General features: G+C 33.2%; 1 long non-coding RNA gene across 1 annotated transcript in view; it reads right to left on the bottom strand.

Annotated features, from left to right (window-relative positions):
* LOC118191686 (uncharacterized) overlaps positions 1-19,000 on the bottom strand; it is a 67,856-nt gene extending 48,856 nt beyond the window's left edge. The window contains exon 1 of the long non-coding RNA XR_004758645.2: positions 17,670-19,000. This is a non-coding gene — a long non-coding RNA (uncharacterized LOC118191686). The remainder of the gene's footprint in view (positions 1-17,669) is intronic.
* Between the last annotated feature and the right edge of the window lie 5,755 nt (positions 19,001-24,755).

The following is a 24,755-nucleotide window of genomic DNA, read 5'->3' as shown; positions in this document are numbered from 1 at the left end:
TGAATAGTTTCATTCTTTTAGAAATGGGGTTTTAGCAGCAGTTTTTCATTCAATGCTTTGTATACTGGACTGCTGACTGTTGAAGTTTATTTCATGTTGCTTGTTTTTCTTTTGATTTTTGGACACGCAGCATGCATATCGCAATCTTCTTATTCTGACGCACACGTGTCTCGCGAGGCACAACAGAAATAATTTCCTTTTTCTTCTCTCTCTTTACTAGCTAATGGCAAAGAAGTTTGTATATTTGAATTATGTCATCCACAAAGCACAAGTTTAATTGGTTACTGATTTCTGATGATAGTTTCATTCTTTTAAAAATGGGGTTTTCACAACAGTTTTTCATTCATTCCTTTGGCTATTGGACTGCTAACTGTTTTCTCTTGAAAATATGAGATTTATTGCTTATTTTACTGTAATTTTATATATTGTATTTTAATTATATAAAAAGTTTTGCATTATTTTGTTTAGGAAACAAAGTTCTTAACTTCCTTTATACGATTTGAATTCTTAAGATTTTGCAACGGAAGTTGGTTAATTTATTTATTAGGATAACTAATATTTGCATTAAAGAATATAGCTTATTTCATTGTAATTTCTTTAAGATGTGAGAGCCACCAGCGGCCGAGCGCTAAAGACGCTGAATACTGGTATTTCGGTCCGAGGTTCGAAACCCGCGAACGGGCTAGCTGCATGGGCGTTTTCGTGGTTTTCCCCATGTGTAACGTGTATACGAGCCGATTTCCCTTAGAAAGTCCTCCACGAAGATATTCCTCCCTTTAGGCAGATAGCCCTCGTTTGCTTTGCCATAATTAAATAATCCCCTTTAAGATGTGATACAGTTTTATTTATTTATTTATTTATTTATTTTGATAAAGTTGTTCTGCAGAGTAAAATTCTGCGCAGGTTTTAAATTTAATATTTGGCGTTCCCTTAAGCTTAAGGCATTTTTACGATGCATTTAAAAGCGAAATTAAAACATGAGTATTGTTGTTCATAGAAAAACTGCAAATTAGTGGAAATAAATGGTGTATATTTTGCGTCCATACCATTTAATCCGCTAAGAGATTTGTATGCCTGCGCTATGCGCATATATGATCTATTGTTGTTTTTTTAGCATATCTGTGAAGTAATTATGTAAGTAAATTATGAGCCTGTTCAATCCAATTGATTGCGTTGACTGCAGTTGACCGTCCATCTGACATATGGTTGTTGGCCACAATTTAGAAGCTTGACCGCATTTCGAAACTTATAGAAACTCATGTGAAATTTTTGCTTGGAAACGAGATCCTCTGAGTAACCGCTTACTGAGCGAGAAAACACACGATTCCATTGCGATTATTAATTAAAAGCAAAGGAAAATGTTCAAATTAAAAATTTGAAGGTGTGACTGTTTATATATATATATATATATATATATATATATATATATATATATATATACATATACTAGATGCCCGGCTTTTATACGAAATGACCGCTGTTCTAGATATTATAAATTTAATTGAAATGATTTGTGCAAACGTGTCTGCTAATTCAAACTGAATTACCCAGGGCAGGCGGCGAGGACGCCCCTTTGTGTACTGCCCCACGGGGTTTCCCCCTTTTACTTGCTTAATTCCTTAAAGTAGAGTGCAATGAAGGAAACCACGGGCGGTACATTTCTTAAGAGCTACTGCTAGCTCAATAAATGAAATTGGTTTAAATAATAAAATGTTAATTCACATGTCAAAGATCTCCCCTTACACAATATTTCTTGTGTAGACCTATCCATTAATTTTCAGCTCGCCTTGCAGAGGACCATGCATTATTTTTAATTTTATGTCCGTTCTTTCGCGAACTCTTAAACAGGCAACATAAAGTTGACCGTGTTCAAATGCAGGCTCAGGTAAAAATATGCCAACATGCTTAAGCGTTTGGCCCTGAGACATATGGATGGTCATAGCAAAGGCTAGTTTTACAGGAAATTGTCTACGTCTCAATTGAAACGGCAACCCTGTGCTGTGGCAACTTCACCCCATTGGCTAGTACAGTTGCGCGAGAAACCAATAAGCTATTGGCGACAAACAGACACTTAAGCAGCATATATATATATGAGGTGGAGTAACATTATCTCCTCCGAAATGGCTGGCTCCTGGGCCTAGCGAAGCACACCATTGGATTTCGCAGGTCGGTGGCACGCCATTTTGATCATTCACGTCTTCGCGGGACTTTAATTAGCCGGGATATTTATTAAAAACTAATTTTCCACTACGTTTTCCTTACAATTTCCATTTCCTTTCTTGGGTTTTCCCTATTAGAGGGATTTGGCTACGTGCCAAATTCTTTTTTTCTCGAATATGTACGGAACGGCGCTAAGTTGAAATTCGAGACGCGTATACTTGGATTCCGAAATTTCTCCGAATCCGTCGATATCGTTCTCATTTTAGTACGACTTTAATCCGCCGATATATTAATTAAAAACTGCAGAAACGTTAATTTCTGTGCTCATTTTTCCGAGTGGTAACAATAAACTATCGGCGACAAACACTTAAGGTATCCGAACACGTTGAAAAGGCCAATTTTGGCAAAAAATGGCAATTTTCTTTCATTCGTTCATTGGATAGACTGTTTATTTAGCTTTCCAAAACTAGTATGCTTTTGTTTATACGTTAATTAGAAACCAAGATATTAAGGATTTCGCAAAGATGTAAAAACCGGAAATGGGCATTTAAATCACCGAAAGTGCCATTCAAAGGATTGGAAAGAGCTAGAAATGGACATAAATACTTTGCTGTCTTTGAAATGTAATGTAAAGACTTTTAAAGAGAGGGAATGTATAGAACCTTCTTTGTAGTCTGTTCACCAACATGAAATTATTTTGAAATTATTTCCTATAAAATGCAATATTTTTATTAATTACCTGTAGAAAGCGTTATGTCCTCGCTAGCTTATGAGTTTGATTTGATTCGACACATTGCATACTGTAATTAGATTTATCTTAGTCTTTGATTATTTTTAAAAATATTCTACTTAAAAGCATAATAAAGGGTCATAAAAAATCGAAGTCGTGTGTTTGTGAACGAAAATGCGTAAGGAACAAATTTATGAATCGTGTTGTGAAGGAAATAGAGAATAATATTAATAACGCAATTTCCATCGAGTGAACTAAAAATAAAATGTTTCGCATCGGCAGGAGACATTTTTGAACGTGATTTGTGACGTAAATATTTATACTTTAGTAGTGTCACTAAATATGAATGCGTAAGTCATATTCAGAAGCCCCGTTCCAGAGTTAGAAAATTGAAGGGAAAACAAAAATATCTTGATGGAGGGGTCAACGGCGCTCACTAATGATGTCTTTATTGACAAACTTTAAAATGGAATTAGAATCAGGAACAATGAATGGAAAGTGCTGTAACTGCTCCATTTTTTTCACACTTTCTCTCGTGCAAAACTACTTATACATAGTCAGTGCCCAGATGGACCAGACATATTTTGTAAATATCAACGAGCTGTATCAGTTAGAAGAGTGTACACAATTATCCAAAGGACTGGGCCAAAGAATGTAATTAATATTCTTCAGAGTGTATATAAAACTATGTGAGCAGAAGCTCTTTTAGAAGTGCTTATAAAAAAAGACATGAAATGCAAACAAAATTTTAATTACATTTTTTGGAAATTTATACCGATGGTTGCCATTGTGGAATTACAAACTCTTAAACTGGGGGCATATGTAGCTGTTATACACTTTAACAGAGGGCTTTTAGGCTTACTAGATATTTTAAATTATATAGGTATGCACCATGGTGAATCTGCAGTGGAGAGATTTAGTAAGCTCGACATGGAGCGATTAAGGAAATCAAAATATCACTCACTACCCACAGTAAAAATTGGCACAAAAGACAAATAGGCTGAATATAAACAGAAAGACAGATAAAGTTGAACAAACGGAAGGTATAAGCTATAGCTATGGGGAGTTTTAGATATCTGGGTCAAGATTTAATAATAAAAATAAAGCATTTTAAACTTTAAATGCATTTTTCTCAAAATCTATTTTTTCTAAAAACTGGCTCACTTGGTGCACGATAAATCAAATTATTATTACTTAATTTTTATGAAACTTTGTATGCTTAATCTATATATAGTTATCTAGGGAATGACATACCAGAATACTTATATATTAAATATTTTTGAAATTGTGGCTTGTTATTTAAATAATGACACCGTGAATTTATTGAAAATCTCATAAAAAATTTTCAAAATTCTGAAATATTTTTACTATTTGAGATATTTTTAAAATCCTATATCATTCCCTTGATAAAAGCATGTAATTTATTATTATATGACTCTTTTTAATATAACTTCAATATTTTTTTCATATAGAATGTTTCAAATTGTTTTAAAATTTGCTTAAAATTTCACGTAAATTTAATATTTTTTGCAGGATAATAATAGAATATATTAAATTTTGATATTCCATAATTAATCTCTCTAGATAATAAATGAAAAAATGTGTTTATAGTGTACCTATACTGCTTTTTTGAAAAAAAGTGCTCCAACGTGGTCGGATACCTTAAGCCGCTTATATATATAAAGATAATTTATTGTTGGCTGCATTTTCATATGAACTCAGATCAAAAATGCTGTTCGTTAAGCTCGAGAAATTGAGTTTCACAAAGGTCTTTCAACATTGAAATCTCAATATTTCTTAAATTTATAAGTATTTCCATAATAATTACGTAATAGGAAACAAAATTAGCTTCTAATACACAACAACAAAAACAAATATATATATATATATGTGTGTGTGTGTAACAATTTTAAAATGTGTAGATGAAGACAGTGGAACTTTAACAGCTTACGATACTGCGTAGATGACCCAGAAGACCGTAGTGCCAGAGTGGAAAAGCATGATGACGCAATTTAGCACAACGTATTTAGAAAAATCACAATCTTTATTTTTTTTTTACGCATATGAAATCATCCTTTTTTAGACAAGATGTTTCCTAATTATATTTGAATACAGTAAGTTGCATTTTGAAGTACAACGTCGTTAAGCAAGTAAGCGGCAGCAGCATACCCAAAAAGCATCTTGCCTGCAGGAGAGCTTATGCGGAAAAAGGGAAAAGTTATAGTAGTTTCAGAGGATGAAGGTTGGGAGTGGGAATGTTCAGTTCAGAGTTTTGGTTTAAAATTAATTTGAATGGACAAGAGGCATCTGCATTAAAACGTTACGTAAGATAGAAAAATCTGGAACCTGTGAGATTAGACGAATTTAGGGGCAGATCACCAAATTTAGAATGTTAATTTTGAGGTCGCCAATTGATTTTTTGAAACAGCTATCATATTTTGTTATATCTTACATGTAAAATATCACATATGGTGTTTTTCATGGATAAGGGGGAACATTCTGTCGAAATTTTATAAAAGGAAAACTTTCTGTCCGGATTTACCCAGCTTAATACATATTTTCCCTTTAGTCTCGAATCAAGAAATTATTTGCGTCAAGTTTTGCTTTTCGAAATACTATAATCTGCTTTCTGAAGTTAAAAAAATACTTTTTTTTTATTTTTAATTAAGTTTCATTACAGATATCCAATTATTATTAAATACAAACTGCTGACACTATTTTGTAAATATTGCTCATCAAAATATAAAAGATAAAAAGTCGTTGAACTGGACTTTTAAATTCTAAACTATGTCTTTATTTAGAGATATTAACACGGATAATGTGATCTGATAATTATTTCAGTGGGTATTTCTGATAAGTCCCTCGCCGATTTCAACATACAGTGCAAGTTCCGTGTTTGCGGAGTTAACTCATGCTGTAATATCTAATTCATGCAGACACATGTCAAATATATGTTTGTACATGTTGCTTTATCCTCCCCGTGAATATTATTTCGCTGAACGGTATCCACCAGCGTAAAAATGCATTTATTTGTCATACAGATTTTCGCCCCCTAGCATGAAATTTCTAGTTTCTTATGAAATGCAACTGATTTCGTTATTCCCTTAAAGATGCAGATAATGAGAAAAACCCATTTCAAGAATTTGACATATTTGCTTTGTAACAAAATTAATCATTTTTCTAAAAGGCCATTTCGGAATTATTTCTTTCAATTAATTTTTATTTAAACACATTTTTGCTTTTAAAAGAGTTTGTGTTTTGAATACAAACCACCATTCAGTAAATTTCCTCGTGTGTAGGATAATCCATTATTTTACTAGAGCGTATAAGTTTTTTATTTTTTCGACGCTTCTATTATCGCATCTTGTACAAACTGCCATTTTATATTCTTTCGGGGGGGGGCTTTGTTTAACTTATATTTATTTAATCAATTTCTGGCGTCTGCAGACTATATCACTACTCAGGTATATAAATAGACACAAAATAAAGCGAAAAATATAATAATTTATACTCTAGGTACGATAAATCCTGAAATCAGATTTAAAAATAACTGAATAATGTAAAATTAACAAACATACGTTTCGGGTAAGTGCTTTATTCTGCTTCCACTTTAACGATTCTAGTGTTACACTGCGCGATATAGAGAATTTTGGCTTGGCTTCGGGTGTGCAATACTGTACTATTCCAAAATCTTGTAGTATTCTAGCTAAGTTCTTTAACTACTAGAACCTAGTAGAACTGTGTAACGACTATTCCCTAAATTCTGTTTGCGTAAATAACAACTTCGAAGAAGGTTTAAAATACCCTTTTATTTGAAGTCAGATAGATCCAAATATAGCTTTTCTTGGGTGTACAAGAAATAAACAATTTTTGCTTAAACATAAAATAGAAAATGAAGAAATAAACTAAGCTGCAAAGAGTTGTTTACGTTCTTTGCAAAAATGACGGGAGTAGATTAACAGGTACGTAATAAAAACAGCCGTAAATTAGAATGCTTTAACTCGTAACAACAACGTGACCGTGAGGCAGAACACGCTTTCTCTTACCGAAGTACCTAAGATCTCAGCTTAAATAGTAGTTTCTACACTATTTGCATAAAGTATAAAACTGTAAACTCATTCTGGCAGGAAGCGTAAATAAAAAAATGAGGAATAAAAGAAAAACTATTTCTAAAATAAAAATAACTTTTAGGAAAATAAAAGACAACCGTACAGTCTTATCTTTATTCTTATTCCATTACTTGTGCGTCCTTATTCTTGCTAATATATATAATTTGCTCTTAATCATAATAATAATCATTTATATTACTTCGTTTTATATTAAATAATAGTTTTAGTCTGTCAGTCACAAATACAACACAGATGGATCAATATCATTATTGCATTGAACATAATAAGATCATTAATTGTATTAAAGCTTTCTGTTCTGATTCATAATGCATTTATTTAAATTCAATATTCAGCAGGAAATTTGTTACAACTTAGGTATGTAATGTAGCATACATGAATAAAATCATCTTTATTATAAACGAGACAATTCGAAAAATTCTTAATAAATCCTAAATAACACTAGACCGTTACCGTGTCTTCCACTACTCTTTACCCAAACCTCGCTACGAGAAGATGGTAAACTCTGGAGCTGAAAGGAATGATTTGCATACACCGTAGCTAATTAAAAATAACCTTTGTGCAACCACCTTGGTGAATTTAATCCCTGTAAACTTCATCATTTCACTTGCCTGCGGCATGCTTCGCTTTCACGCACAAAGTATTTGGTGTCACCAGACAGCTTCAAAGTTAGTTGTTTACAGTGACTTGTGCTCGCTTTTCGTGTTCGTGAATTTCGTCGAATTGTATTATAACATTAGGCGCATTCACTTCCAAATAAAGGAATCACTCTTCTTAATAGAATTACGTTAAGTGAATAGATCCCATTCCTTTCATTTGAGAAACATCACATTTGACTATACTCACTTAATATATAGAGACTAAAGCCTTATTTCCAAGGTTTACTAAGCCTTATTCATTCAAACGTCGACATAAATGAATAAAGCGGTATTTAGTTCCAAAATGTGAGTTATTTTTATTTCAAAATCGTCATTTTATTTGGTGGTTTGTTAAATTGTAATTAACCCTAATATGCCAAAAACATAACGGAAGGAATATTGAAGGGTAACATGTACGTTAAGTATAATTTATAAAAACAGTTTTGCCTTTTTATGGAAAATAGGATTTGTTCAAGATTGGGAAATATCACTAAATTTATACATAAAACGTTCATGCATATCACACATCACACATCATAACCAAATCCCGAATTATTTAAAATCGCATTTTCCCTACCTTAGGTTCTCTCGAAATAAAGTTAGTACTTTTTTTTAAATTGATTTTCTGAACTATTTGCTTAGCCGCAATGTTCGCTTGTAATAAAGTTAGGTCCTTGTGCCAAGGGTAGCCTTAATTTTGAGTTCCTCCTTTCTACGATTTTACGCTGACAATATCAATGAAAACATTCCAAAAGGAGAGAAACATCCAATACTGAAAACCAATAATTACTTCTTTCCACGTGGCCATCATTTTTTCGAATTTGGTTTATGCTATCAACCGGCATTTTCGAGGTAATTCTATATTTTTTCGGTTTACCACGTGCACGATTTTGACTTTCGTTGCTTCTTTCCACGTGGCTATTGGTTTTCAGTATTGGATGTTTCTCTCCTTTTGGAATGTTTTTGTCATTTGTTGATGAAAATTGTCTTCATTATTTATTGGTGTTTTTTTTCATGTTATAAGTAATTACTTGTTTGGACTTTCGGAATTACATTTCTTTTGTTCACTTGTTTCTTGCTTGTGCCCTTTTCACAATATGTCCACTGACAGGAACCGATTTTGTAAGTTACGCCTTAAGCGTACGAAATTCTTGAATCATCTACAGTTTCTACTTAAATGCAAAAATCAAAATTTCATTCCCAAATTTATACATGTGAAATGTAGCCTTAAAGCTTCCGTTCACGTTTCAAAAATTTTGCATAAATTCAAATTGGCACTTCTTCGTCACATTATAAGGGACACACGCAAACGTTTATCTAAAATTGAATTTGAATTATATTACCTCCATTTAAAAATTGCTAATTCCACTGAAAATTTTTCCTCATTTGAACATACATCCTGGTCTAGAACCGATACCGTTTGTCAACGGCATAAAAATGTGCTCATTTCTAAATTCCAAAAACTCACACACCAGTCGGATAGTCCCAATTATCTAGCTGATCTTCCCACTGTAAACGTTAACTCCATCGTTAATATCTCCAATAGGAATTTTTCGGAGGATCAGTTAAAAGTATTAAAATATAATTTCAACTTTTCAAAGACATCTAAACCTTCAATTCCTCAAATCATCGCCCCTATAGAGAAAGCCTTTAAATTCTCCAAAATTTCGGAAACGCAGAAGGATACAATCCGCCACCTAATTACTCATAACGTTAATTTTAACAATAAATCTTTGGGTTCTAATTTTAGCAAAAAGGAAAATGAGATCTTACGTGAAATTCATTCTGATACTAATATCATTATCTCTAAAGCTGATAAGGGAGGACAGATCGTTGTTATGGACAAACACACATATATTACTGGAGTCTCTAAATTGATAAATGAAGGCCCATACTGCTCGATCCCTAAAGATCCTTCAACTTCGGACCTCATGAAAGTAAAAAGTGCTATTAAATCTTCCCACATTCTGCCAACTCAGTTGAAGAAATCACTTATTCCGCCTATTACTAATTGCGCTAGACTTTATGCTCTTCCAAAAGTCCACAAAACCGGTATTCCTTTTCGACCAATTGTTTCCAACATAGGTACTGCTTCATATCCTTTGGCCAAATATTTAGTTTCCAGATTTTCTCCTCTACTTGATAACAATATTCACACTGTAAAAAAAAAAATTCTGTGGAAGTCATTGATAAACTTAAAAATATTTCCCCACTTCGTTCCATTATGGTTTCATTTGATGTCAAATCATTGTTTACTAATGTTCCGGTCGAAGGAGCACTAAATTGTCTTGAAACTAGGCTTCGGGAATTTCACTTCACACATACTGAAATTAATGAGTTGGTTTCGCTTACTAAAGTTTCTCTAAGTCAAACCCACTTTGTTTTCCAAAATGCATATTTTCGTCAAGTTGAAGGATTGGCTATGGGTAATCCTCTCAGTCCGGTACTTGCTGACATTTATATGCACTATTTTGAGATGAAATTATTTGATAAATTATCTTTTCGTCTTTGGATTCGGTATGTTGACGACACTTTCGCACTTTTTGACGGTTATAAAGAGGATTTATCCGAGATTCTATCTATTATGAATTCAATTGATCCAGCCATCCAATTCACTCTTGAAATTGAATCCAACAATTCCCTCCCCTTCCTCGATATTCTTATAATCCGCAATGAAACCGATTTTAGCACCACTGTGTACCGTAAACCCTTTGCAGTTTGTTTACCACCCCATGCCAAGTCATGCCACCCTGTTAAGCAAAAAATGGCTTCTTTTTACTATTATGTTTTCCGCGCGCTAAAAGTTTGTTCCTCTGAATCTTTGCTTACCAATGAACTTAATTATTTGAGAGCAGTTGCGATTGACCGTGGATTTTCTCCCGTGATTATTGATAAAGCCGTCAAAAAATTTTCAGATTCCCATCAAAGAAGACATTCTACTGTTAGAAATAATATCAATGACCTTGTCGTGCTTCCATTTTATCCTTCTGTTAGCTATAAAATTGCACGGACTCTCCAGAAATTCAATCTTCAAGTCGGTTTCTCCCCTATTAATAAAATCCACCCTTCGATTCTAAAAGATTGCGTTTCTGTCTTGAATTCTTGGGGAATTTATAGTATATCATGTCAGTGTGGTTTAAGATATATTGGCCAAACAAAAAGAGCGTTGAAGTTTCGTATCAAGGAACATGAATCTTATGTCAAAAAAGGGGAAATTAACAAGTCTTCAATAGCGTATCATAGCTGGACTTTTAACCATAATTTTGATTTTGGGTCTGCAAAAATCATCCAAAAGGCTTCTTCCGTAGGCGAATTGGATTTTCTTGAGGCTTTTCACATTCACAAAGATTTAGAAAGTTTAGTTAATGATTTGAAGTCCAATCCTGTCCTTCCTAATGCCTTTAAAATTCTACTGTCTTAATTCAATTATTTTTGCCGATAGATGGCGTTACCTCCTCGCACTTGGTACTACCAGAGGGTATAAAAATCCGTTCAGTGGTTGCTTTCCATTATTTGAAGTTCAGATTTTGAGCGTAATGTGCATTTGCCCCTCGCTCCCTATTTTAACTTCGCTAATATTTCTTTATGCTTGATCAGACAGCCTGGCTCAGTAAAAGTAGGCGGCCAGTGCAACTCTGATTAAAAATCTAGTTATAACCAAGTGCAGTGCTGATATGCACCACGTGTTTCTGTGATTCCTATTTTCTTCTTTCTATGTATTTCTTTCTCCTGATGAGGAGGGACCTTTAGCTGCCCTCGAAATCGATTGAGTGTTTCATTATACCTACGCTAAATATAAGGTTGTTTTTTACGATTTTGATTGTCACATTAGCGTGTTTCTCTTCTAGCCTGCTCTTTTATTGCTGTTTAAAGCTTAAAAGCACACTGTACTACAAAAGAATCAACAACGAAATGTCACAATCACCCAAAAGATAAAAAAAAAAAAAAAAAAAACTCTTAGGACAAGCTTTTTGCAGTAAACTGATACACTGCATTTAGGGAAAGTGCACCTGCTACTACATACCTTAGGGGGAGGGAAGAAAAGAAGATTGCAATCTCGGCCGTTTTCGGGCGGTTCTGGTCGTTTCAATGTAGGGCCGTGTTGGACGGATTGGATGTGAACGAGTTAAGTTACTCATCACAAAAGGTAAGATAACTTCAAGAACAAGTTAACATAACTGAAATTATAATTAAGTTTAAATATTGCACCTTTTAGCTATAGGAAAATATTTGTTGTAGAGCATTAAAACTACATTTCCCATTTCCAAAGGTTTATACAAAATATTCCCTCTGAATAACCTGGTATTTTGCGATGCAAAAGAAAATGCTCGTGTTCACTCCCTACCTGTTTTACATAATGCACTGAGTCTGGAATTCAATGCACGATATTTTATAAATTTCATACATTTTTGCATAAGAGTTTGCGAAAGTGCTGTAATTTTTTTATAGACAAGTATTCCAAGTCTGTGTTGCAATATAATCATGTACATTCTGGTGCCATAGACTTTATTTTTGGAAAAAGGCCTGGACGGATCATTTCGACTCATGCCAGTGTCAATCGAGTTAAAAATTTCTTCTGCTATTGTCTTTCAGTCAGTTGCTAGGTAGTTTTTAAATCCTATCTGGCAAAACATATTAAATTGCCAGTGTCCAATAAGTCCGCATCACCAGAGGCCACGACATGAGTTCGATCTCAGGCGTACGGGGTGGGTGCATGGTAGGTTTTCATGGGTTTATCTGCTAATTCCACGATTGTACTCTTCGCCGTTCTTTCGGAGAAAGACAACATATTCTTCTGGTTTTGTTGCATTTATAATATATTCGAGATGCAACCATTTTCATTGCAGGAATAAACTTTTTCTGCAACTGTATGATAATATCCAGTTACAGTGATATTACCTAAGAAGCCTTAACTATGTTTGCAGACAAAGCTCCTGAGAAAAAAAAATTCGAAGACATAGTATGATTGGAATTCTTTCTTCTTAATATAAATTATTTCATATAAGTCGTTCTTCTTATATACAAAGAAATCTATCTACTTGATTTCGTAGTTGGGATATTTTAAGTCTAAGTACTATTCATGTATTCCAATCACAGATTCATTTGATAAAACCGTGTAACAAGTAAATGTAATATTTTATCAACAAGACGTCTTATCTGGATATCGTTTTATTGTTTATTGGTTATAACCGGTACATGTTTTTTCCTTTTTTTATTGTTTTATTAACAATTAAGACACAATAACACGCCGAATAAATACTGATTCAGAAGTCAAACAACAAAAATCAGCGTTATACCTACAAAATTTTCACAGGACTAGTTTCGATGGTTTTACCGAACCATCATCTTCAGCTGCAAAACCGCATTTTGCGGTTTTGCAGCAAAGTCGGGACCAACGGCGCCAGGAAAAGACGCAAGTGTCAGGTAAAAGAAAGAGCTCTGAAAAGACGCAAGTGTCGAAAATGTAAGAGCTCTGCCAGTCCGTTCATCATAACGCTTTCCCCATACAAGCACTCCATATTCACACTAACCGTCTCTTTAATTGATGCTAGTGGAATGAAGTATATCCCTAGTTCTCTCTATATCAAGATGGGTTTAGGTTCGTTTATCAGACTGAAACGGGTCTCATCGTAAAGAGGACGTAACTCCGTTGATGAGGTGTTCAGTTTTTGTCTCTACGCAACTGTAAACGGCGCCGCCGATGGGCTGCTGTCAATGGTATGCAGAGTTCAGGACGGCGGCGGGTGAATAGTCCATCTTCAGAATGTCGTCTAACCACAGTAAGATGACACATCCCTTATCCAGTTGCCATGCGGAACTACTGAGCAATGTTGTCCGATTCCTCGTAATGATTTTTTCTTCCTGCAGGGCAATATATTGGTACGTTGTTTTCCTATACCTATCATAACTAATCTTTCTTAAAGCTGGACCAGTCGTCTGGAAGGCTTTCCCAACTCATGAAACAACATTTTTATGAATACCAAGCTCCTGGGCGACAGACATCAAATTACGCCACTCTTCAAACTTTTTAATCATTCTACCACATGTAAATCGTCCGGATGTTTCTTGTACTCATACGGAACATACAATGTCAGTTACATTTGCAGAAGAATTAACTGGAAACACGTTTTTATTTCTTCGTTTTAAGTTGCCTTGTACTATGAACGCTGCGTCCGCGCACTTTGCATGCCCTGACGTACACTCTGGTGTCATGATGCTGATGTCATGGATTGTGATGTCATATGCATCTCTTAAGTTGGCTTTTTACTGTACTGAAAGCAAAAAGCACTTTTCAACAAGTTTATGATTGTATGATGAAAAATGAATTTGTTGCTTATGTTTTTCACACTTGTAATTATTTCTGATAAAAAAATTAAATTATACATATTTAAATCATATTTACATAGTGGTTGTTTAATTACGTATTTATGCTTTCTCCTTTTTAATTTACTCCTAATTTTTAGAAAAAAATGCCGGCAATACATTGGCCATTTCTCATAATAAAAATTTCTGACTTATATCTTGATTGTTTGAAGACAGAATACTTTTAAACTTTATCTCCAGTACCAAATTAAACAGTAAAATTTACATTACCTGCGCAACTCATTTGCTGATACACAGATATTAAGAAAGGTTCTGAGCGCTTAGTTTCTACTTAAAATTATAATAATATGTTATAAGACCTTTCATATTTTGTGCAGCTTAACATCTACTTCATAAAACCTGTACGAAAGGGCATTAAATTTTTAACCGTATATTACTAAAACTAAATTAATGCTTTCAGAGATATTGTTCAGTAAAAAGTTCTTCATTGAATGATTTACTTCCATATGGCAGTAGCTCAATTTTACAGCATCCCTGTATCTTTTACTTTTTTAAAAATAATGGTCGTTTGTTAGTCTGAATACAAAATGCTTAACTGCTGTCGTAGTTAATTATTGGGTAGATAAAACGTGTCCAGTCTTACCTCATTATTTTGTTCTGAGTGATCATAATAAATCAATACTTCCAACATTAAATGAGTCAGTATATCATCGTAGAACAAGAACTGCTTTATCCTCATGTAGACGTTTTCTAATAGATATTCCAAGTTATAATACGCCGCTGAGGAATTCATTAAGCGTTTATTAGAGCTATCTTGGTAACAACTGATCACCAAGTGAGTGATGTTTCATTCCCTTTATCAAACATGGGGAGATTGCATCAAACAAAGTTATATATAATATTGATTATATATGTACTTTTGTGGGCAATAAGTTTCACTGTCCATTTTGCGTGTTCCAGAAGAAAGCTGCTTTATATTCGACAGGATTTTGGATCATACGAATACATGATAAATACACGCTTTTCCAAGGTTATTTTACATTAAAATACACATGCCACCGATAATATGAAAACAACTACCTTTTTTTAAAAAACAAACATTCTAGATATTTCACTGTTGTTTTTGGAAATAAATATAAATTAGAATTATCAGTGGAAGAACATTGGCTCTTTTATATGGAATATTTGTAAGTTTGAGTATTAATCAAACATAAACTCTATAACTAGTCTTATTTAACCAGAGATATATTTCCTTACTCATTTTAGAATTTTAAAACGCTAAATATTACATAAAAGTCAATAAGGTATTTTCTTCTTCTTCTTTCAGCATGCTTTCGTGGTGTAACGGTAGCACATTCGGCGCGTATTCGAGAGGTACAGGTTCGAATCCCGGTGAGAGTATTTATCATTTTCTATGTTTCCAGCATCACAAAATCTAATGACTCTACAGTGGTCCCCGAACAAAGAAAAGGTGTTGAACAATAATTTGTCACCACCAGGATTTGGCGACTGTGTCCCCTAATCCACAATCACCGTTTAAAAGGGGGAGTATATAAAGTATCAGTAGTGGGCGCAGCCCGACCCATCTAACCAAACAAGTTGCTCTCATGGTCATAACAGGCCCCTCCCATGGAGTATATAAGGTATTTGCTCCCTCCTTCGAGCATCGAGTAAAAATGCACACTGTTCCTGAAACTTGGACCAGCATCTCTCCAGCCTACCAGACGCCGTTATAGCCTCACGTGACAAAGTAGTCACGCCCTCTTTCACTTTGCATCCTGTCCTCAGGACATACTCATGCACTTCCTATACCTGCAGTGTACTTATTAATTTATGACAGCCGGCATACAGCTTGCTACCTGCAAGCTACACATGACAATAGTGGGAAAAGGAAAAGGAAATTCGAGCATCAGTACAATGCTTCTGATTTCAACGATACGGCCACACTCAGAAAGCATGCGGCAATATTCCCAGATGCGTTGGATGCTTGAATAATCATCAATCTTATCAATGTCCGATTAAAGTAATCGAGATATTTCAGCGAGATGTGTCCTCTGTAATGGATTTCATGCGGCCACCAGTCCTGATTGCCCAGAGCCCCCAAGTAAAAAGTTCCAAACCCAACAGAAACATAAAATTCCCACACAAGAAGATCTCCCCAAATTTAATAGGAAAATGCTGAAATTCCTAAAAGCGATTCTAGAAATTACGCGACATGGCAAGTAATAAAGACAATGCAGCAGAGAACACCAAAATCTCGAACATTAAAAACCTAGATGAATTTAAGTCCTTTATTTTCAAGTTAAAAGATCTTTACCACAAATTTATCAGATTACAGAATGAGAATAAAAATATTAGAATTCGAACTTCAGGCCCAATAAGAAAATAACCTACCTCCAACTGTTTGTTTAAGTTTAATTTCTTCGCAGTCCTGCCCAGGGACGCTTAGCTGAGCGGTCTAGACCTACGATATTTTTTTTTGCCAGCGAGATTGAGTGTTCTATCCCAGCCTACCGTGATAAATTTAAAATGAGACTTGTACATATTTTTTTATTTTTATAGTTTTGTTTGGATTTTTCCACTTATTTTTCAGTTACAGTGTGTTTATGTGTCTTCATTTTTATTCCAGATACTTTTAAAATTATTCGATTTTTGTAGAAACTTTAGTGCTGCTGCTTTCCCATTGGCTTCTCCAAATCAGATGATCGATGATCTCTATCAAGAAATTGCCTTGCTTCAAAGATTATGCCATCGATGTTTTTTCGATGTTTCTTTAAAAAACTTCAGGAAATTACGAATTACATGAAAGACCACTGACGTGATATACAGAAGCAAATGTTGTAAGACCGAAGGCTTCTTATACAACTGATAATCCGTGATCTCTTCGAGCATGCTTTCGTGGTGTAACCGTTATCGAGAGGTCCAGTTTCGAGTCCCGGCGAGAGAATTGGTCATTTTTCACGTCTCCAGAATAAAAGAACCAAACGACTAGACAAAACTGGGGAAAATGTAAATAAATATTTATGACGATCTATAGTTATTTTTATCCGTATTGTACCTTTTAAATTTAATGGTTTTCTTAATTTAATCTGAAATCAGAGTTAAGTTCTGAACTTCAAAAGTAACGGTTTAGCTATTTCGTCAGAGATAAAACTGCATAGATTTTATATCAAGGATCCTGAAAAAAAAAAAACACATTTTGTGGAGAAGAATTGTCGGTTAAGTGCTTTACGAATGTCGCTTTATTTCACGAAATGATGTTATTTGTTTCCATTATCATGTTTAATGCGCAAATTGTTCTATTAAAAGATGGAGTCCCAATAAAAATTTCAAGAAAAGTTCCGGTACTAAAATTTCCGGTAGGTTATTTCTTTACTGATGCTTTTTTTCTTGTGCACCATGTGAACGAATTTTGATTCTTTAACGTTTAAACTATATTTTTCAAAATTTAATAATGCATTTATGCGAAGATTTATAAGGTATTTTTTAAAATTCATATAATCGTCTATAAAGCTAAGTTTTGAATTTAAAAAGTAAAGATATTAATGCCATGCATTAACAATGCAATTAAGTATTATTCTAAATATCCATGATAGGACATTCAATCAGTGTCAAATTCCGTAGTATATTTTTGCGCACAGAAATGTACAAATTTTTCGATAATAAGTATAAATGCTTAAAGTTGCTTACCAGGCTTCAAATGTTTTGCGTAAATTTCTATTTTTTATCTGGCAATACTCCTTATTCAAATAGAATAAAGCTTAGTAATACAGACCTGAAAGGAAATGGAAATAAATAGCTTGTTTATTTATCGATATTATTACTAATGGCAGTATATAATTATAAAATTAAATCTGTGCTTAATTTCTGAAAGAAAAATTATTATTCAGAACTAAAGCAGATAGCAAGTGCAATTGCTATTTATTACATATTTTAAGCTAAAAGGATTTAGTTTTTTAGCAATTTCGCTTGTCCTTTTCACAAAAATGCTTTACCTTAATCTATGCATTTTTTGAACTCATGTTATTTTTAAAGTAATACTACAGTCCTTTGCTCTCTGAAAACATAAAATAGATCAAATAATAAATCTAAAGCTTTAATTACATATTTATGCATTTTATTAGCCTGTAAATAAAAGATTACATGCTCCATAAATGGTACGTTAAAAAAAGTAGTTTTAATTATTTTTATTTCTATTTCTATATTTCTTTTTAGTTCCTTCACCGAAAGCAAACAAACAAATTTCCTTTCTGTACATTTCTGTATTCCGATCTAAACAGGAGAAGACTATATTAGGCTAGTAATGTAACTGAAAATTCCATGTTTTATGAAACGCTATTTCCTGCTTTGAAATTCACCGCAAGTTCAAATGGATATATTCAAGTATTCAGCTCTCGACTTTAACTATTGATTGCTTTTCCATTTCTGTGTTACGTTATTTTTAGCGGTAGCAGATCAATGGCCCGTGAAACCGTAGACTTTTATTTCTTTTCCAAGTGGTAAAACTCCGTTTGAAAGTTGATTCTAGTAGCATATGCAATTTTACAAACCATTAAAGGTAAAAGACAAGTTATCCTTTTAACAAGACTTTTATATTTTGTACCACGGTTAGTAAGAAGAAATGTATATGAGCATAAGTATATGAAGAAACATGAACTGCAACTCAGTAACTTCTTCACTTACTCTTTTATTTTTCCTTTGACTGCCCAAACAGGAATTACTACGCTCATTTCTCCGCAGCTGAGATACTATTATGTTTATTCTCCTGCAAATTCAAAGGATTACAATTCGTTAATAAATCTAGATAATTAAGTTATGTGATATTTTCTATTTATTTTGTTTTTATATCCTATTCTTGAAAGGTTAGTTGTAAATACGTGGATCTAATTTAAGAAGCAATCGTTTTCGGGATGAATCTTCATCACGTTTTTATTTTTATTTAAAAATTTACGAATCTGAAATTTTTGTCCTATCTCTATACATGTAAAGCTTCAATTAAGATGTTTTCATTATACGAGTAACATTTAGAGGTTTAATCGAAACACTTTGTTTATCATACAGAAATATGGTACCGTATGAGATTAGTAATAGAATCATAATGGAGTCTGTAATAATTAATATATTAATAATAATTATATAAAATATTATTTTCTATTTTCGTAACTAGTATTATGTATAGTGCTATTTACTGTTAATGTAATATATATATATATATATATATATATATATATATATATATATATATGTATATATATATATGTATATATATATGTAATAATAAAATTCCGTAGTCAAAAATACACTTAAAATTCTAACTGTATGTTCTTTTCATTTTTAATGGCGACGGACTCTTATTTGAAAGTACGTGGAATTAAATCCACAGCCCCGTAGTCAAGTTGTTTTTCCCGCCTTTTCAACACGTACAGTTACAGAATGTTCTGGAGATATTTAAAGCGAACTGGAATGGCTGACGAGACTGACGTCATTTCTTGGAAGCTACGCCTTTCCAGAGGGTATAAAAGGACTCGCAAAGGAATATCGGGGCCTTTTCTTTAATGTAAGGATGCAGTAAACTTCATACAAAAAGTTATTAGTAATTATTTTTTATTTACTCCGGAGATTTGATTTTTGTAACTGCTATTTCTCCTGAATAATAATAAATGGATCCTGTTTTTTCAACTTATCGTCTGATACTTTAAGCTTTGACAACATCTATGATTCTTTCTTCATCGATCTATTTATTCCGGACAAAAGCTGGTACATCACATATATATATATATATATAAACACACACATATATGTAATGATTTTGCGGATAGGCACAGCAATGATGAAGTTTGGCATCAGAATCCGGCCGTTATTTGGCTGAGCGGAATACAGCAGAATGCTGACACAGAAGGATTTTGCTTTTAATTGCACATCTTTATTTAATTCAAATGGCAGATCCTTTTTCTTTAAGATGAAATTCTCCAAATTACATATCAAATAGTGTTTTAAACCAAACAATCTGAAATCTAAGCTTCTGACGTCATAACTTTTAGCGACAATAGGATTTTTTGGAAGCAAGAGAGATGAAAAATTAACAGCACTTTCGCCGAAAATCGAACCGCGAATCTCTGTAATACCGGCCCAGTGTGCAAACCACTTTGCCACGAAAGCTCGTTAAGAAGGCGGGAGAAATACCTTATAAACTATTCTAACAAAGGTTAGAAAGATGGACAGAGAAACGCAGAGTCTTGTAGCAACGTTAGTAGGAAGCAATCTAACTAAAAAATGGCGCGTACTCGTATTTTTGCTAGCGGTTAGATAACATGCAAGAATGTTCTCGAAAGTACTGGTCTAGGTGGAAGATGCTGAAATTGAGGAAAGTAAATTAGAGGTTGTCTGTTAGCAAAACCATCGTACTTTTTATATTCTACGTCTTTATATGTAATAATTACTGTTACTATATTATATTAACGACATTGTATAATAGTTATATATGGTGCAGTATCAAATTTATCTGCCTATACAATACAATTTCTCTCTCAAAGTCGCCCTTGTCTGATGTATAAATCGAAACTGTTACCTAAATCTAAGTTGAAGTTTGGTTTCCTAAAATATCAAAGTCGTCTAGATATTCACTTAAATGTTAAATTTACGTCATAGAAAAACACTTTTTTCTCGAGTCAGGATATTTAGCTAAAATTTTATTTTATTTTTTGTAGCATAATTACAAGTTCAATCATATACTTTCTCATAAACTTTTCAAAACATGCAGCAAGTCTTTGAGGACAACACTATGCCACACTAGGGTTAATACGATCAGTTCAAAATAACAAAGAAGGAATATAATCGTGCTTAAAAGTTGACATGAAATTATATAATTACAATCACACATTTATTCTGTAAATTGTCAAATGTCCGACGAAACATAGTATAGATAGTGAACTCTATCTAAGTAAACCAACAATGTCAAAGAATAAGACTGGATTGTAAAACGAATAGTATTTAGGCCTTAAGAAAACCATGAAATAACCTTTAAGAAAGCGAAAATTAAATAAAAGGGATAAATAAATAGTAACAAAGAATATAACTCGATTCTATAATGGCAATTTAAGCCGTACTGCTGGTGAGTTATAAGTCGTCTCTCAAAAGAATTAAATACCATAATTCGCAACCTTATAAAGAAAAAGAATTAAATGAAAATTTTAGATATGATGAGTGTAAAGATTGTTCTATCATATGGGCTGTTGTTGATGTAAGTAATTAAAAGTAAACCCATATCTTTGGTTAGAAATTAGAATTTTTCGTTATGGAAGTAATACAAAATTCAGAATGAAGTGGCAATATAATTTAATCACAGATATCTAAATGTCGAATTAGAAGTGCCCATTTTTGTTGTTTCATATGCGTTCCATCGCAAATAAATTTTAACTTCCACCATGCTTTATTTATTTTGTAAATTTCATCTTGGTCAGCTGTTTCTGTGATGTTGTTGTAACTTAACCCTCTAAGTGGCCAGGGTTTTATTTAAGAAAGCACTAAGTTTTCAAAGCTACTATGAGAACAAATTATTTTTATAAGTTTAATGTAAAACCTCTCCTGGTATTTCATACCTGGATTTGTGAACTTTTGATATATTGCCTTAATTTCGTTGACATATTTTAAATATGCATGTATATATACGTTCTTACAGATATCACAAAAAATATTCTAGGCCGTATATATACGGCCTTGCCGCTTAAAGGGCTTTAACGGCTAACAGTGTACCTGAGAAACATGAATAAATAATAATAAAGAGAGTTAGGCATGTTAAGCATTTGAATGCAAAGATTAGGAATATAATTATGTATGTTATTATAAATTTATTTTTAAGGCCCATGTTCCAAATTACCCTTCATAAAAACCATACAGTTATTTTTTATATGGTAAATATAAATTATAGGCAAAATATAGGCAGAATTAAAGCTATATAATTTTGACGATTTATTTGGAGACTAGTTTTACATGTTATTATTTTATTGCTAGATTTTTCTTTTTCCAATAAATATTTCTGTTTCTTAAAGAACAGATTAGGAATTGAAACGTTTATTTTTTCTTCGTTTTAAAATACGCGTATATTTTAGTAAATGATGTCACACTATTTCGAAAGCTATAATTTCAAAGCCACCGTTATATAAGTACCTAAATTCTGATCCTGATCTATGACAAAACATCCGATATCAAATATATGAAAATAAACGCAGCAGTTATAAGTAAAATAAGAAGAATATGCATTATTTGCCTGTTTTGTTATCTAATATGTATGAACTATAAAGCTAATTTTGTCAAGAAATCACTTTATTAATTGAGGTCCTTTATGATTTTTCTCATAAAATAATTCCGCAAAATTGTAAACTTTAGTAACTCTTAACGTTATTTGTATTGAAAATTTTGAAATATTAAAACACACTTAGTAGCCTTTCAATTATACTATTTACTTACTATTTGCAGCTAAATTTTTGAGTTAAATAATTTTGCGTTGCAAACAAATAGCTTAATTTCTGTATAATTTAAAATCAATGATCTCATTGGAAATCATGAATTATTAGCTAATAATTCAAATATATTCCGCTGCAAGCAATGCATATTTAAATAAACTTGGATAAACCGTTTAGGTTTGTAAACTAATTAGGTATTCATTCCTCTTAAAACAGTATCCCAAAGAGAATATTAGGAAACGTAAGTTATAATAACGTATTTACTGTTTACCATCACAATTAAGCAAGTGTTGTAAATTAAATTAAACGTTAGTATTTAAAGGATACTTTTCGCTATATTATATCTTATTCAGGATAACTAAACGAGGATTAGAAGATTACTTTATACGTGTAAGATTTCGATGTTGGAAAGACGCCATTATCACAGGCCATGCAAAGTTAAGACAATTTCTCAAAGGAAATGCTGAGAGAAGAGTTAAAGATACTAGTAAAATAGATATTTATAAATAAGTAATGAAATAGTTGCAACTAGCTGGTATTTTTTATCATTGCATTCAGTGGATAAATATTTTAGAAATTAAGAAAATGCTAATAGCATTCTCTTCTGCAGCAGGCATAAGTATTCAGCATCGTGAAAGAATAATGTACATTGCGGGGAAAAATAAAAGTGGACAGTTCTATAGCTCCCATTCTACTGAGCCGATTGACGAAATTACACATGCGTTTTTCATGTTTCGAAAGCGCGACTTAGGATATGTATTAGATTCATATATAGCATTGCTCTAATATAGGTATTTTGACACAAAATCGGAATTTTTCTGAAACGACATGCCAATGCTTTTTCATATTTCAATTGTACGACTCAAATTACGCCAAACTACCAAGTTTTGGAAAAATTGCACGAGTAGTTTTTAAAAAAATAGCTCTCAAAATTTTAGCTCCTCTATGCTAATCGAGTTTGGTATATATTTATTAATCTCTCTTATTTTATTAAACTTATTTGATTCTTCCTTTCACATTTCAAAATTCACGTTCATTCCAAATAAAATTCACTCAATTTCTTATGATTCATTTTTAAAATTTTTATTTTTATATAAATTTTATAAATTTTTCAAAAAACAATTTGAATTGTAGGGTTTATATTTATTTTAACTAACATTTATTTTAAGTTTAAACTATCTTTCCTGTCAAGCCTTACTTTCCCCTGGAACTGCCAATGCCAGAATATGTAAATTTGAGTAGAACGCGCAAGCATTCAAATTATCAGCGGAAGTAGTATGATTTAAATAGAAGGAAACAAGTTCGGTGAGAGACAGTTATTCTTACTTCGCGAGCGCGGAGGTAGAAATCGAGAATTAAAGAACCCCGCGTTGCGGCCTATGTGCTTGGCGGGAAGTAGTTGCAATTGTTCCAGTGAGCTTCAAGTCTGCTGAATTAGCTGCGGTATTTGTAAAACGCGGTGAGTAGTTATTTTAGAGAGCCTCGTAGTTAGGATATTGTCTTTACTTTCTTTTCAGGTTTTTATTTTTATTTGACTGCCTAGTTGGCACAGTTGTAAGCGTCAAGAGGACGCAATTGTAATTTAGTACGTTGAATAAAAAGGGACTTAAACCCTTTATAAGACTCTGTGGTTTATACAAGCTTTCACAGTCACCTCTTGGTTGCGTGCTAGTTAGAGGCGCGCAACGTTATACTGGCGCCCGAACACTTATCGAACTGAAATGGCTGAAAACTGGATGGAAGCCGCTGGACAACACCAAGAAATGACAACTCAGAAGGATTTGGATACCTGGTCCAGACTTTGAGAGCATCAATCAAGCCAAACGTCTATTTCGACGGAAAAAATTCGGTGTCCGTATTTTTAGAAGGTATAGAAAATCACTTTCAGCTCTATCCTGTGCCTGAAAGACAAAAAGTCGCCATCGCCACATCAGCACTAAGAGGACAGGCCGCGCTATGGTGGAAAAACATAGGAAAATTTCTACTAGGTGAATTTGGAAGCCCGACGTATACATTTGAAAATTTCAAAAAATCGTTAGTGAAGGCCTTCCCCATAGTGAAAGATCGCGCACGGCTGGAAGCCGAGCTATATAGTTTCTATCAACGGGATACAGCACAATTGACGGACTTTATTTTACGAAAAATCAAGCTAACGGATATGTTGTATGGGAAAAAACCCGATGCGGAGATAATTGAAATAATATTACCAAGATTGTTACCCGCTGTCCAAGACTACTTTGAAATTAGAAACCCAACCACATTGCAGGAACTTTTCGAATTGGCGGTGAAGTTTCAAAATCGCAGAATCGCGGAA

This window comes from Stegodyphus dumicola, chromosome 3, assembly GCF_044657685.1.
Source record: "Stegodyphus dumicola isolate Sdum_Otavi_A_Nest chromosome 3, ASM4465768v1".
In the NCBI taxonomy this organism is placed as follows: domain Eukaryota; kingdom Metazoa; phylum Arthropoda; class Arachnida; order Araneae; family Eresidae; genus Stegodyphus; species Stegodyphus dumicola.
Note: the sequence above shows the minus strand (reverse complement) of the source record. Positions and strands in the feature narration are given on the sequence as shown.